A 12,588-nucleotide genomic window follows, 5' to 3' on the forward strand; every position below is an offset into this window, starting at 1 on the left:
ACTAAGGGACATTCTACATGTAACAGGCCAATGACTTTTTAAAAAGGTCAGGGGATTGAGGGGCACCTGGGTGGCTTAGTGGGTTAAGCATCCAATTCTCAATTTCAGCTCAGGTCATGATCTCACGGTTCATGGGTTCAAGCCCCACTTCTGGCTCCAAGCTGACAATGCAGAACCTGCCTGGAATTCTCTCTCTCCCTCTCTCTCTCCCCCTCCCCTTCTCATGCTCTCTGTCTCTCTCAAAATAAATAAACTTAAAAAAAATACAAATAAAAAGGTCAAGGGCATTGAATAATGAAAACTGAGAAATTGCCGTAGATTGGAGAAAACTAAGGAGACATGACAACTAAGTGTAATATGGGGATTCTGAATTGGATCTTGGACCAGGAAAAGTACATGAGTGGGAAAACTAGTGAAATCTGATAACGTCTGTAGATTAGTTAACAGTAATCACCAATGCGAACAGCTCACACAATCAACAGGAAGGCTAGAAATCCAGGCTCACAGAATGAGCTCCATGGAGAGCTGAGTGGTTAAAATCACAGGTGTTGTCATGACATTGGAATAAATTAGGGTACCAATGCCCTGCTGCTACCTCAGTGTTACTGGGCCTTGGATGTTCCTGCTGCCATTAGAATGGATTCTAACTCTTCCTACTGCTTCACTGCCCATGATTACATTGAAAGCCCCAAGAAGATGGCCAAACGTACACTGCCTGCCAAAACCTTAATTAGGAGAGTTTAAAATAAGCATTGGTATTTTTCACCTTTCCGTGAGAGTTGTGGCCTGCCCACTGATGCTTCCACAGTGGCAAACAAAAGAAAAGGATTCGAATGTTGGGCAGCTCAGTTGGTTAAGCTTCTGGCACTTGGTCGTGAGACTGAGCCCTGTGTTTAGGCTTTGGCTGGCTATGGAGACTGTTTAAGATTCTTTCTCTCTCACTCTCTTTTTTTCTCTCTCTCTCTTTCCCTTTGCCCCTCCTCCACTCTCACTCTCGCTTTCTCAAAAATAAAACAGAGTGGGCAGCTGAAAGATGACAAATATGCAGTACATGAAATGATTTAAACTATTTTATGTTTTTGTATTGTATTTTATTTATTTTGAGGAAGAGACAGCATGAGTAGGAGAGGGGCAGAGAGAGAGGGAGGGAGAGAGAATCCCAAGCAGGCTCCACACTCAGCTGGGAGCCCAAAGCAGTGATCTCACAACCATGAGATCATGACTTGAGCCACAATCAAGAGCCAGATGCTTAACCCAAGCCACCCAGGCACCCCTAAACTATTTTAATGGAGTTGAACAGAAATATTGATGTTTATCTAGAAGTTTTTAAAAAGTGGCTTCACTAGAAGGTGGGTAAACTATGGGAGTTTGTTATTTTGTAAGGTAGGTAATTTCCTACTTTCTTTCTTCAGATTCCTTTGGGAAACTCTTCCTCAACTCTATGTTAGTGTGGGGGCTGCCAATGACAGGGGTAGGCACACAGGACCTGAAGTTGAGACATGGACATTGGCAGAGTGATTTCTTTCTTCAACTGCAATTCTTTTTTTTTTTTTTATGAAATTTATTGTCAAATTAGTTTCCATACAGCACCCAGTGCTCATCCCAACAGGTGCCCTCAATACCCATCACCCACCCACCCCTCCCTCCCACCCCCCATAAACCCTCAGTTTGTTCTTCTTAACTGGAAGGATGTGTGAGTATGAAGCCTCTGAAAGCATTTGCCTTCTGCCCCTAGGAAAGACTCTCTTTGAAGAATAAAGCAATGCAAACCAAGAGTGGAGAAAGTCCTAATAGTGGTCTTTGAGCCTCTGGGTGTTTGTTTTTTTTTTAATGCAGTCTTAAGATCTACTCTTGAACTTCTCAGTTATGTGAGCTAATACATCTTTTGGGGAGTTCAAGTTCTGTCATTTGCAACCCAAAGTATTCTGACATAGTGTAATGCATAAGATCTAGAAGAAATATACTTTCTGTTTTGAGTTCTAACAAAGAGTAATGAAGAAATACAGTATCCCCACTTCCCACAGCAGGAGTAGGAAGGATATTGGGTCATCAATTCATAAAACAGATTAGTTTTAAAAGTAAAGAAAATGCAACTCCTCTTAGAATCAAAGGAACTATGGCCTGGGGAAAGAAAAGCTGTTAATTACTTGAGAAAGTCAAAAGCAGGAGTAAAAATCCTAGATTAAAGTCATACCATCAAATCCATGTTTGATACGAGAATTTCTTAATAGGAAAGAAGTAAGAGGGGTGCCTGGGTGGCTCAGTTGGTTAAGTGTCTGACTTCGGCTCAGGTCATGATCTCACGGTTCGTGAGTTTGAGCCCCATGTCAGGCTCTGTGCTGACAGCTCAGAGCCTGGAGCCTGCTTCGGATTCTGTGTTTCCCTCTCTCTCTGCACCACCCTCACTTGTGCTCTGTCTCTGTCTCTCAAAACTGAATAAACATTTTTTAATAATTTTAAAAAATAGGAAATAAATGTTTCATAAGGTTAATTCTTTTAATAAGGTTAATTATTTTAAAAATTAGAATCTGGCCTGCATCAGGTGGTATAAAGCTTAAATAATGTCATAATAAAAGTCAAAGGATCCATTGTCAGATTTATCATTATATATCTATAAAATCCTAACTTCTCTGGAAACTCTGGTTTCTCACCTCTAACACAGCATCTCTAAAACTGTGATTGAACATTAAGAGTTCATTTCAGTCTGACAGTTACATTTTTTTGCTATTGCCAACATACATGAGCTTAGAAAAGCACGAAAAGTAGAATAAATTTCAAATCATACATTCGAGCATAATGCCATATAATTTGAGGATACCCATCTTAAAATTCTTTTTCCAATTGCCTTATGTATTTCATTTTTTCACTGTAGTGTACTTTTAAATCTATTGACTAACTCTTCTTTCAACTTTTGATGTATATCTAGTAATCAATCCATAGCTGCAACCACTTAAAATTTTTTTATTATGTAATAAAATATACAGAACATAAAATTTACCATCTTAATCTTTTATTTTTTTGAATTGTGAAATACACATAAAATTTACCATATGAACCATTTTTAATTGTACAGATCAATGGCATTAAAAATATTCACAGTATTGTGTAACTATCACCACTATCTATCTCCAGATTTTCACCTTCCAAAACTGATACTCTGTACCCATTAAACAATAACTTCCCCATTCCTCCTTTTCTAAGGCAACAGCCTGGCAACAGCCACTTTACTTTCTGTCTCTATGAATTTGATTACTCTCCTATAGATAGAACCATACAGTATTTGTCTTTTTGTGACTGGTTTATTTCACTTCGCATTATGTCTTCAAAGTCCACCCATGTTGTAGCATGTATCAGAATTTCCTCCCAAGGCTGAGTAATATTCCATTGTATGTACATACCACATTTTGCTTATCCATTCATCCATCAATGGACACTTGGTTTGCTGCCACCTTTAGTGGAATAATGCTGCTATTGTAAGTAATGCTGCTATGAAAATCAGTGTACAAATATCTCTTCCATCCCTGCTTTCACATCATGGGGAATATACCCAGAAGTAGAATTTCTGGATTTTATGGTAATTCTATGTTTAATTTTTTTGAGTAACCGCCACACCATTTTTCACAACAGCTGCACCATTTTATATTCCTACAAATAATGCACAAGGGTTCCAATTGAGAACTACTTCTATACATTGAAATGTTTTATTATTTTTAAATGTTTCAAAAACATTGAAACGATCATCTAACCATGCTAATACAGCTATCATTTTCTAAAATCTAAGTCTTCTCATTTGTATATCTCACAGAACTGTAATACTTTATACAATTTTTTATTTTTTCTGCATTCTACATCTTGAGCATTTTCCATATTACAAAGCCCAAAAATATCATTTTAATGTCTGTATTATATTCAACCAAAGGGAAATACTATTTTTCTCTTAATCATTAGACATTTGAACATTTAAGTTGCTTCCAATTTTATGTCATTAAAAGTATGCAATAAACAACATATGTTCATAAGTCCTTTTACTTCTGAGGAATACTTTCTGTAGGAAGGTATTAATCAGTTAAAAAGTTTACATGTTTTTATAGAGTTGTGACAAATATTACTACATTTATTTCCAAAGGGGTCATAACGGTTTCTATTACCCTAGCAATCTCACCAGAATGACCCTTGACAGGAGGTAGTTATCTTTCCATGCATCTCTAATTCTCTAACAAGCTATCACCTAGTAAACACACAATATGTGTTTACCAATTGAACTCATGAATGAATAAATAAGAATGGCATTTAACTGAATCTTCACCATTACCCAATCTTATTTGGTTGCTAATTTATGACAGACAGTGCATTTTAGATGGGGTTAAACTATTTTAAAGCAATGAAAAATTTGGCTTGCAAATCGGAAGGTTCATAAAAAATGAATCATGCCAGCATAAAGGTCTTTCTTGGTATTTAAACATGTTCCTATCCATTGCCAAGTGTAATGTAATTTCACTCAATTATAATCTTTCATTCTAAACATAAAATAGTATTGTGGGATCACTTTCCTAACTTGCCATCTTTTGTAGTATTGGGTAGATTAAACCTTTACTTAGCATTTATGGATCAGCAAACAAAATAGTATCAGCCATCCTCAACTCCAAACCAAAATGTAATTGACTCTAAGTTTTATCTTACTTTGTTCATTTTTCTTGTGAATTTCTATCCATTAAACCATGGGTTCTTTGACATTAAATAATGTTTCCTTTCCATCTTTGTATAAAATTTTGCACAGTAGGAATCAATATTTTTTGTATATAAATATATATATTATGCTATACATTTTTGTTTAATCTAATTGAGGATTTTAAAGAACATGGTAAACGTAAATTATATATGCATTAAAATACACATTAAAAGGACATCCTCTTCATGTTAAAGTACTAGAATAAAATTATCAGATAAAAAGGAAGACAAAGTATCCTGATATTCAGTGTAGTATTCAATTCTTCACAGGTTGTAAATTATAATGGGAATGTTACAAAACTGTCAAATTCTTCCCAAAGCAATCTTCAAGTTAATCAACATAGACAATCACTCTTTTCATTTCTATGGCAATAGGAAAATTTTAAGCAATATCTTTTGATTGGAGTTGTCTTGAAAATTGCTTCGTGTTGGAGGCCTTATTTTAAAATGCAACAAGCCTGAAATATTAAATGTAATTTGTCATGCAGCCTAGAGAAAGAATGAAGCATTTGGTACATTTTTCCTAATTGTTTCTGATTGCTGCCTGGGTAGCTCCAGCACTTCTCCATCTTCAAAATCACCTTCCAGGGCTTTAACATCTTTGACCATCACTTTTAATCAAAGAGGCTGAACATAAAATAACGTGACTATTAGGTAGCAGAAATCTTAACTACACTGGCTTTAACATTTTTATTTAATTGACCTTAAAGACAGAGCCCTCAAAAAGTAAATTGTTAATGAATTCTGATTAAAGTGACAAATTACCTAATGTTAACACTGACATAAATCACTGTCCCAGGAAAAGTGGTCAATACTAAAGTCAGCAGAATTTAGTTTTCCAATGATAATCATGTTTTGTTAAGTCCTGCTTAATAATAAAGTCCATTCTCATACTTAATGTGTGGTTACTTAGAAAACTTATACACATTAAAAATTTGCATGAATTTCCTTCACACTAAAAAGCACTGTTTTTTTAAATTTCCACTACTGTAATCTGAAGTTCCCATGTCCATTCATCCAAGAAGGAAGATATCACTTATTGAGTTAAAATTTCATAAGGAGGTGAAGAAAATATTGGCAGAGTCTAGTAAATAGGGATTATGAAAAGAGGACAAAATATTTCAGAATGTTCTCAGGTAGCATTGCTTTTGTTTCTGAACAGAATGAGTCATTTTGAGAGGAGATAGTAATGGATGGGATATTTGTGCTATAATCAAAAGGAAAGGAAATTAGCTTAGGGCTCTCCTTGTTCACTTTCTCATGAGGCAAATATTCACTATGTGCTCCAGAAGAAAAAGGATAAAAATTCTTCCTGAAGGATTCCATATCACATTCAGGTACATATGTTTAGGATGTATATTTTTAAAGAAAATGTTGGGGAAAAGAGACACAGATTTAAAAAGAAGTCTTTTCATAGAGTAAGTGTAACTTTTAGGATTTCACAGTCCAGTGTTCTAGACCAGAGTATATTTAGGCGTGCAAATGATAGAATAACAAGTTGCACAGGGATACTGACTGAATTGTGCAATTAAAAGTGTATGCCTCTAAGCTAATTGAGCAATTCAGAATAAAAATATTTTCATTTGATTTTTTCAACATAGAACATGAGTTTTTTTTGGTTTTATTACACGTGTTAGGTCATATGTGCCCTTAAAAAAAAAGCTTGTCTCTAAAATTTTATTCATTATTTTTGCCAAGAGAAAAAGTTATATGGGAAACGACTTACAGGGAAAAAAATCCATAGGCTAGTTTTATATAAAAACCACAAATAAAAATGATCCATAGTTTCTTTAAGTTTTTATTAATACCAGTTAACATACAGTGTAACATTCATTTCAGGTGTACAATTTAGTGATTCAACACTTAACACATTCAGTACTCATCACAAGTGCCCTCCTTAATCACCATCACCTATTTAACCCATCCCCAACCCATCTCTCCTGTTTGTTTCTTAATACATGGTTGCTTCCACAAGTTAATGCATCTCTTTCTTGCATGCTGCTCTTTCTGGTTACATTTTCCACTAGTTACAAAGTATTTTAGGAGGAAAATTTCTATGTAAAAATGTGAATCCAGTATTTGGCTTGAAGTTCATATGTAACAGAATTTTAACTTTGAAGACTGATAATTATTCTAACATTTGTTTCTGTACATTGGTTTTCATTGAGACTAAAAGCATAAAAAGCAGCTCTGGTAAAAAAAAAAAATTAATTACTGGCATAAGTTTTATTAAAAACTGCTGTACTTTAAAATTATATTGTTAAAGATGAGCCAGATATGAAAATTTCTTCCATTAACATTTAGTTATTGCCAGTTCAATAAAATAACATTCCCATATATTTTATTTTACATATTATATATAACATACACTTTGTATAGATGCAAGTATTTTACATATACACATATCTGTAAAAATACATGTATACTTTACACATATACTAAAAATTAAAATTTTATATGCAACATACAAAGAAATTCTAATAATCTTGATAATGTATATATAAATTCAGCAAAGGCTCTAATTTACTATAAAATAAACTCACGTAAAGGATTCCTACAGATATATCACTGAAGTGGTCCAGATTCTAAGCAGTCTCTGATTACCAGAGCTCAAAATTTACCGATATGCCAAATAACTTATTGTAATTTTCAACTGAAATATAACATTTAAAAATAAATATAACATTTCTCTCCCTGTGAAACCATCAATACTGTAACCACTTACTCATAGAAACTAGTAACTACATATTCCAATTAGTTTCTAGATAAAGGAACTAGTATAAAAACAAAAACCCACTATGCCACTTTTCTTGTTATATGATAGCTTGGTGGGTTTTCTTCTGGGGGGGGGGGTATAGAGATATTTTTTTACTGTCAATTTAATTTTGTACATAATTTTATATTTAAGTATTATAAAAAACAATATGTATTGTTGAAAATATATTAACAGCACAAAAGAGTAATATAAAAAGTTCCCCTTCCCATCAAACCCCAAATTAACCTTAACTTCTATCATAGTTCCTCAGGTAGCCTTCAAAAATACACTTATACAAAGCATGCTCATGCATACATCTAGGTTTAACGTAAGATCATACTATAATTTTTGAATTATACAAACTATAATTTTTAAATGTTTTACTTAAGTTAGACATGTCTGCATAGCAATACATGTAGATATACCTCCTTTTTAACTAATTTATTTAACCTGTTCCCTATTGAAGACTGTTTTGTATTTTGCTATTACAAATGTTCTAAGTACATCTTTGTACAAATATTGCTGCATACTTAGGTGAGAAATCTGTAAAGGTGGGATAACTGTTAAATATATTTCTAGACATGAAATTTCTGTTAAAGGCAACTGCAGAGCCAAGCAAAATTTCAAAGTGTATCTCCAATCTACTATCCCACCAAATTGGTTATTGTTGTTGTTGTTATTTATATTTTATGTATACCTTTTGTCGTTGATACTTAGTTTATGTACAAGGTTTTTATTTTTTTTTTGTTCGTGTGTTTTTTATGTATGTATGGTGGTGTTTTTTTTTTTTCCAAACTGTGGTTTCATTTCCTATAAATATTTATCTGTGAGTAACCTCTAGTTTTCATATTTTTAAATATATTAACCTAAAGAGGGCATCACAATTTAAGCTGTAGGAAGTAACTCTAACCAGTGTGGACTTTTCCATTCAATAGCAATAATATCATCATGAGTCTGGAAAGATTGTGAGAAGGCATATAAACTTTCCTCTACCTTCAGACGAATTATACTAACTCCCTTTCCACTCCACTCCACACACATTCAATTACAATTTCAACCAAAATTTTATAAGGCAACTTGTTCGTTGCACTTCCTTATATGTTCATTCTACAGGAAAGTGAAGATAATGTTCACATGATCCTAAACAGTTGGTACATTTACAAATAAATGAGTTAGCAGGCAAATGCCAGGAAAAGGACATCTAAAAACTTCAGCTTTAGCTTTCGAAATGAGTAGTAAGACATATCCTTGATAACAGTGTCAATAGAAGAGGTTAATTTATGTTCCAATCTTAGTGTAGGACACTGGGAATAAACACTATGAAATCTGCACAGTCAGCTCTTATTTATGTGTACCAAAATATAAAGGGAAATCATTGTAAGTAATTGAGATCTATGTGTACCTTAATTTTTAGTAAAGAGTCAAATGAATGCGCATATGGATATTTACATAGAGTTTGATCTTTCAGTGATAGCTATATTCACAAACTCTTATGAAATTTAACGTAATTAAAAAATGAAACTCTAGCCTTTTAAATATTCCAATTTAGTGATTTTCAGTCTACCAAAAATTCTACTGTGTTCTTTTCAAACAAATACCTAAAAGAAGTTTCCAGTGGTGACAACTTTCTCAAGTAATATTAATTTAAACACTCCTGAAATTAAAATTTTAATCTTTGAAATTAGTGATATGAAATAATAATGAAATTTAAGAACTATATGAAAAATTTTAAATTCTTTTTTTTTTTTTTTTTTTTTTGAGAGAGTGAGAGTGAGCAAGCTAGCAGGGGAGGGGCAAGAGGGGGTGGGGAGAGAATCTTAAGCAGGCTCCATGCTGAGCATGGAGCCCAAAGCAGGGCTTAATCTCAGGACTATGAGATCATGACCTGAGCCAAAATCAAAAGTCAGACGTTTAACCAACTGAACCACCCAGGTTCAGTTCTTAAAAATTCTTAAAACCTTAAAATTCTTAAAACCCCTTAAAAATTCTTAAAACCATAATCTGAGAAATTCTATCCTTCCCACTGTACACTCATCAGAAATTAATATACATTTTTCAGAATTATCATTTAGAATATATTGTAATTTACAACAAAGTTTAAAACCAATTAATGGCAAAGCTATGATTACAGTATACATTATTTTATGGTCCTAATTATGAACGTTTACCTAGTATGAAATTTTTTTCTGTGTTAAAGGAAGTTTCAATATTAAACTTTAAAGTTAACAATTAGTCACTCCTTGTCTTTAATTAATTTTATTGAAGTATAGTTGATATAACAATGTTACATTAGTTTCAGGTGTACAACACAGAGGCTGGACAAGCTCAAAAGTTATACTATGCCAACTGCAAGTGCAGCTACCATCTGTCACCATACTACCCTATTACAATACCATTGACTATATTCCCTATGCTGTGCTTTTCATCCCTGCCACTTATTCATTCCTTAGGAAGCCTGAATCTCTCTCGTTCACCCATTTTATCCATGCCACTATCCCCTTCCACTCTGGCAACCATCAATTTGTTTTCTGTATTTATCAGTCTGTTTCTGCTTTTTGTTTTTTTTTTAGATTTCACATATAAGTGGAAGAATGTGGTATTCTTCTTTCTGACTTATTTCACTTACCATAATACCCTACTCCTTATCTTTAATAGCCTCATAACTCAACGTCACCCAACCCATATGCCTGTAAACACACTAAAATTGCTACCCGCCACATGCCCATTCACATGGTCTTCATACACATTGAGATGCATATCATGTTTTGTGACATAAAGAAATTAGATGAAATGAGCCATGTAAGAAATACATCATCTCATTTTATAATCCTTTTTTTCTCTCCTGATGGTTTTCTTCACGTTCAGTAATACCCAAACCTTGGCATTCTTTTTCAAATCTCATGCTTCCAAATAACTTTTTTTTTTTAATATGCTTCACGCCCATTGCAGAGCCTCACACAGGGCTTAAACTCAGGATCCTGAGATCAAGACCCCAGCTGAGATCAAGAATCAGATGCTCAACCAACTGAGTCACCCAGGCACCCCTCAAATAACTTTCTTTATGTAGAATACTCCTAAATCTCTATGTCTTGACCTGTTTCCCAAGGTCCAATCCTATATTTGCAACCAGACATATCCCCCAAGTCCTTAAAACACGTAACGCCTCAAAGTGGATTATCTTTCTTTCACCCTCAAACCTATTCCTCTTATGCTTACTTTAGGGTTCCTCAAACTTTGTGGTCACACAGCTTGAAGGTTAGGCTCATCTTTTTTCTTTGGTCTCCTTAACTCCCCCAACCATCCCCACCCTGATCCAATCCTTTACCAAATCTTAGCTGTTCTATTGCCTTGCCCTGGAAGCGCAACTTTCAAATTCTCTGCAGCCACTTCTCCACTTTAAATCATCTTACCCTGTGTTGCTGCAGTTCTACATTATTTTCAGAGTCCTCTGGTCAATGACCTGTGAGCAATGGAGCAGAGTGAGGCTTTTATGATTTTAGGTTTGTCTGTTTTACTTTATGGCAAGAGGAGTAACTTGAAAATGAGCATTACCATTACACAAAAACGGGTATGCCGTGATAATGACTGGGCAAACATTTTCTCTGGCTGAAGAAGCAGGTCCAGATTTTTGGTAATGTTTCCTTGTATATCAATCAGCAGGGTTAACAGAAAAAAACAAAACAAAAACACGGATTTTTTGTTTAAACAAAACAAAACAAAACAAAAAAAGGATCTTGAAGACATACAGATAAACGCTCAATTCTAAATCTCATTTATTTTACTTTTCTGCAGCTCAGATTCCTTATATTTGAAATGAGAATAATAAGCTATCTCATACGGTTAAGGTTAAATAGGGTCCATAGGTACCTGACTTATGCTCTAAATATTTGTTAACTGAATGAATGGTGCTCTCCTGCCTGAAATACCTCCTTTCCCAGATCTTTATCCAGCTAACTTGTACTTATTTTATGGCCCCAGTGCCTATTTGTTTATCACACACTCAGTATTACTGATGTCCTTGTTAGTCTCTCATTATATTTCAGTAAATTCCTTGAGGATAGAATCCATGTGTTATTTGACTTTGAATCTGCAGCAATAGGTGTGATTCCTGGCAAACAACATCCACTACTTCAGTAAATGTTGAACGACTACTTTTTATACACTAGTAACCAAAGGCCTTGTACCATAAGCTTTACCCATTTTATTCTAAGGGCAAAGTAACCAACACATTGGAAAAAAGAAAAAATTAACAACCAAATATCTACAGCAGGTATCACAACAACAAAAATATTCTGATCGAATTCTATGTAATTGAAGGTGGCAAAAATACAGCCTCTCCTCATAAAGACAACAGCTCGTTCTCAATAAGCACTTAAACTGTGCCTAACTGAGCGATTTGGTTATTTAATCCAACCTACACAACTCCCTGTGCGATAAATTTTCTCTCTCTTATTTTACACGATTTGAAAACTGAGCACCAGGAAGACTAGGTAACCCCTAGATCACACAAGTAGGGAGCTGCGATGTCAAGATTCCAACAATTTGGGACTTCCTAATTCCAGAGCCTGTACCGCTAATCACACTACGGCCGACTTCTAGCAACTGCAGATGTCAGGTGGTATCCTGACCCATGATGACTAAGGCTAGTATGTCTTCCCTCAAAGTGAGGGAAACATTAGGGATGGACCAAGAGTACCTCTCCCCCTCACACTGAACTATGAAAGGTTCTACCTGCTAACTGTGTCAAGTATATGTACGTTATTGAAACTGCACAGGGTTTTCTTCCCACAATAAACTACACTTTCCCTCTGAATAGAGTAATCCTTGGTTTTCTTTTCATATTAACACACACACAAATTTCCTTACAGCTTGAAAACCTAGATGCTCGAGAACCAAGCCACCATTTCCAGTGAAACCAGAAAACAAACCAAAAAAGGGCCGCATTTATAGTTTCGAGGTAAAGAGATCCAAACAAGACAGTCCTTGAGCACTTAGAAGTCCCGAGTATGCAGAATTGCTAGTGTCAATCACACAGGAAACAGAAGTACCTTAATACTGACAAATTGGCTTCGGAGTTCCCTTAAAGGGCCTCTAAATCATTTGAG

The 12,588-nt window shown here is 34.6% G+C and overlaps 1 long non-coding RNA gene across 7 annotated transcripts in view; it reads right to left on the reverse strand.

Annotated features, from left to right (window-relative positions):
• LOC109268387 (uncharacterized) overlaps nt 1-12,588 on the reverse strand; it is a 98,473-nt gene that overhangs the window by 85,196 nt on the left and 689 nt on the right. For 5 of the 7 annotated variants that reach the window (XR_008417212.1, XR_008417211.1, XR_008417214.1 and 2 more), the window contains exons 2-3: nt 10,894-10,943; nt 1,400-1,486 (exon numbers count right to left, since the gene is read on the reverse strand). This is a non-coding gene — a long non-coding RNA (uncharacterized LOC109268387). The remainder of the gene's footprint in view (nt 1-1,399; nt 1,487-10,893; nt 10,944-12,588) is intronic. The other 2 variants (XR_008417213.1, XR_008417215.1) reach the window with 1 other exon arrangement.

Source organism: Panthera pardus, unplaced genomic scaffold, assembly GCF_024362965.1.
Source record: "Panthera pardus isolate Hobbes unplaced genomic scaffold, ASM2436296v1 HiC_scaffold_24, whole genome shotgun sequence".
In the NCBI taxonomy this organism is placed as follows: domain Eukaryota; kingdom Metazoa; phylum Chordata; class Mammalia; order Carnivora; family Felidae; genus Panthera; species Panthera pardus.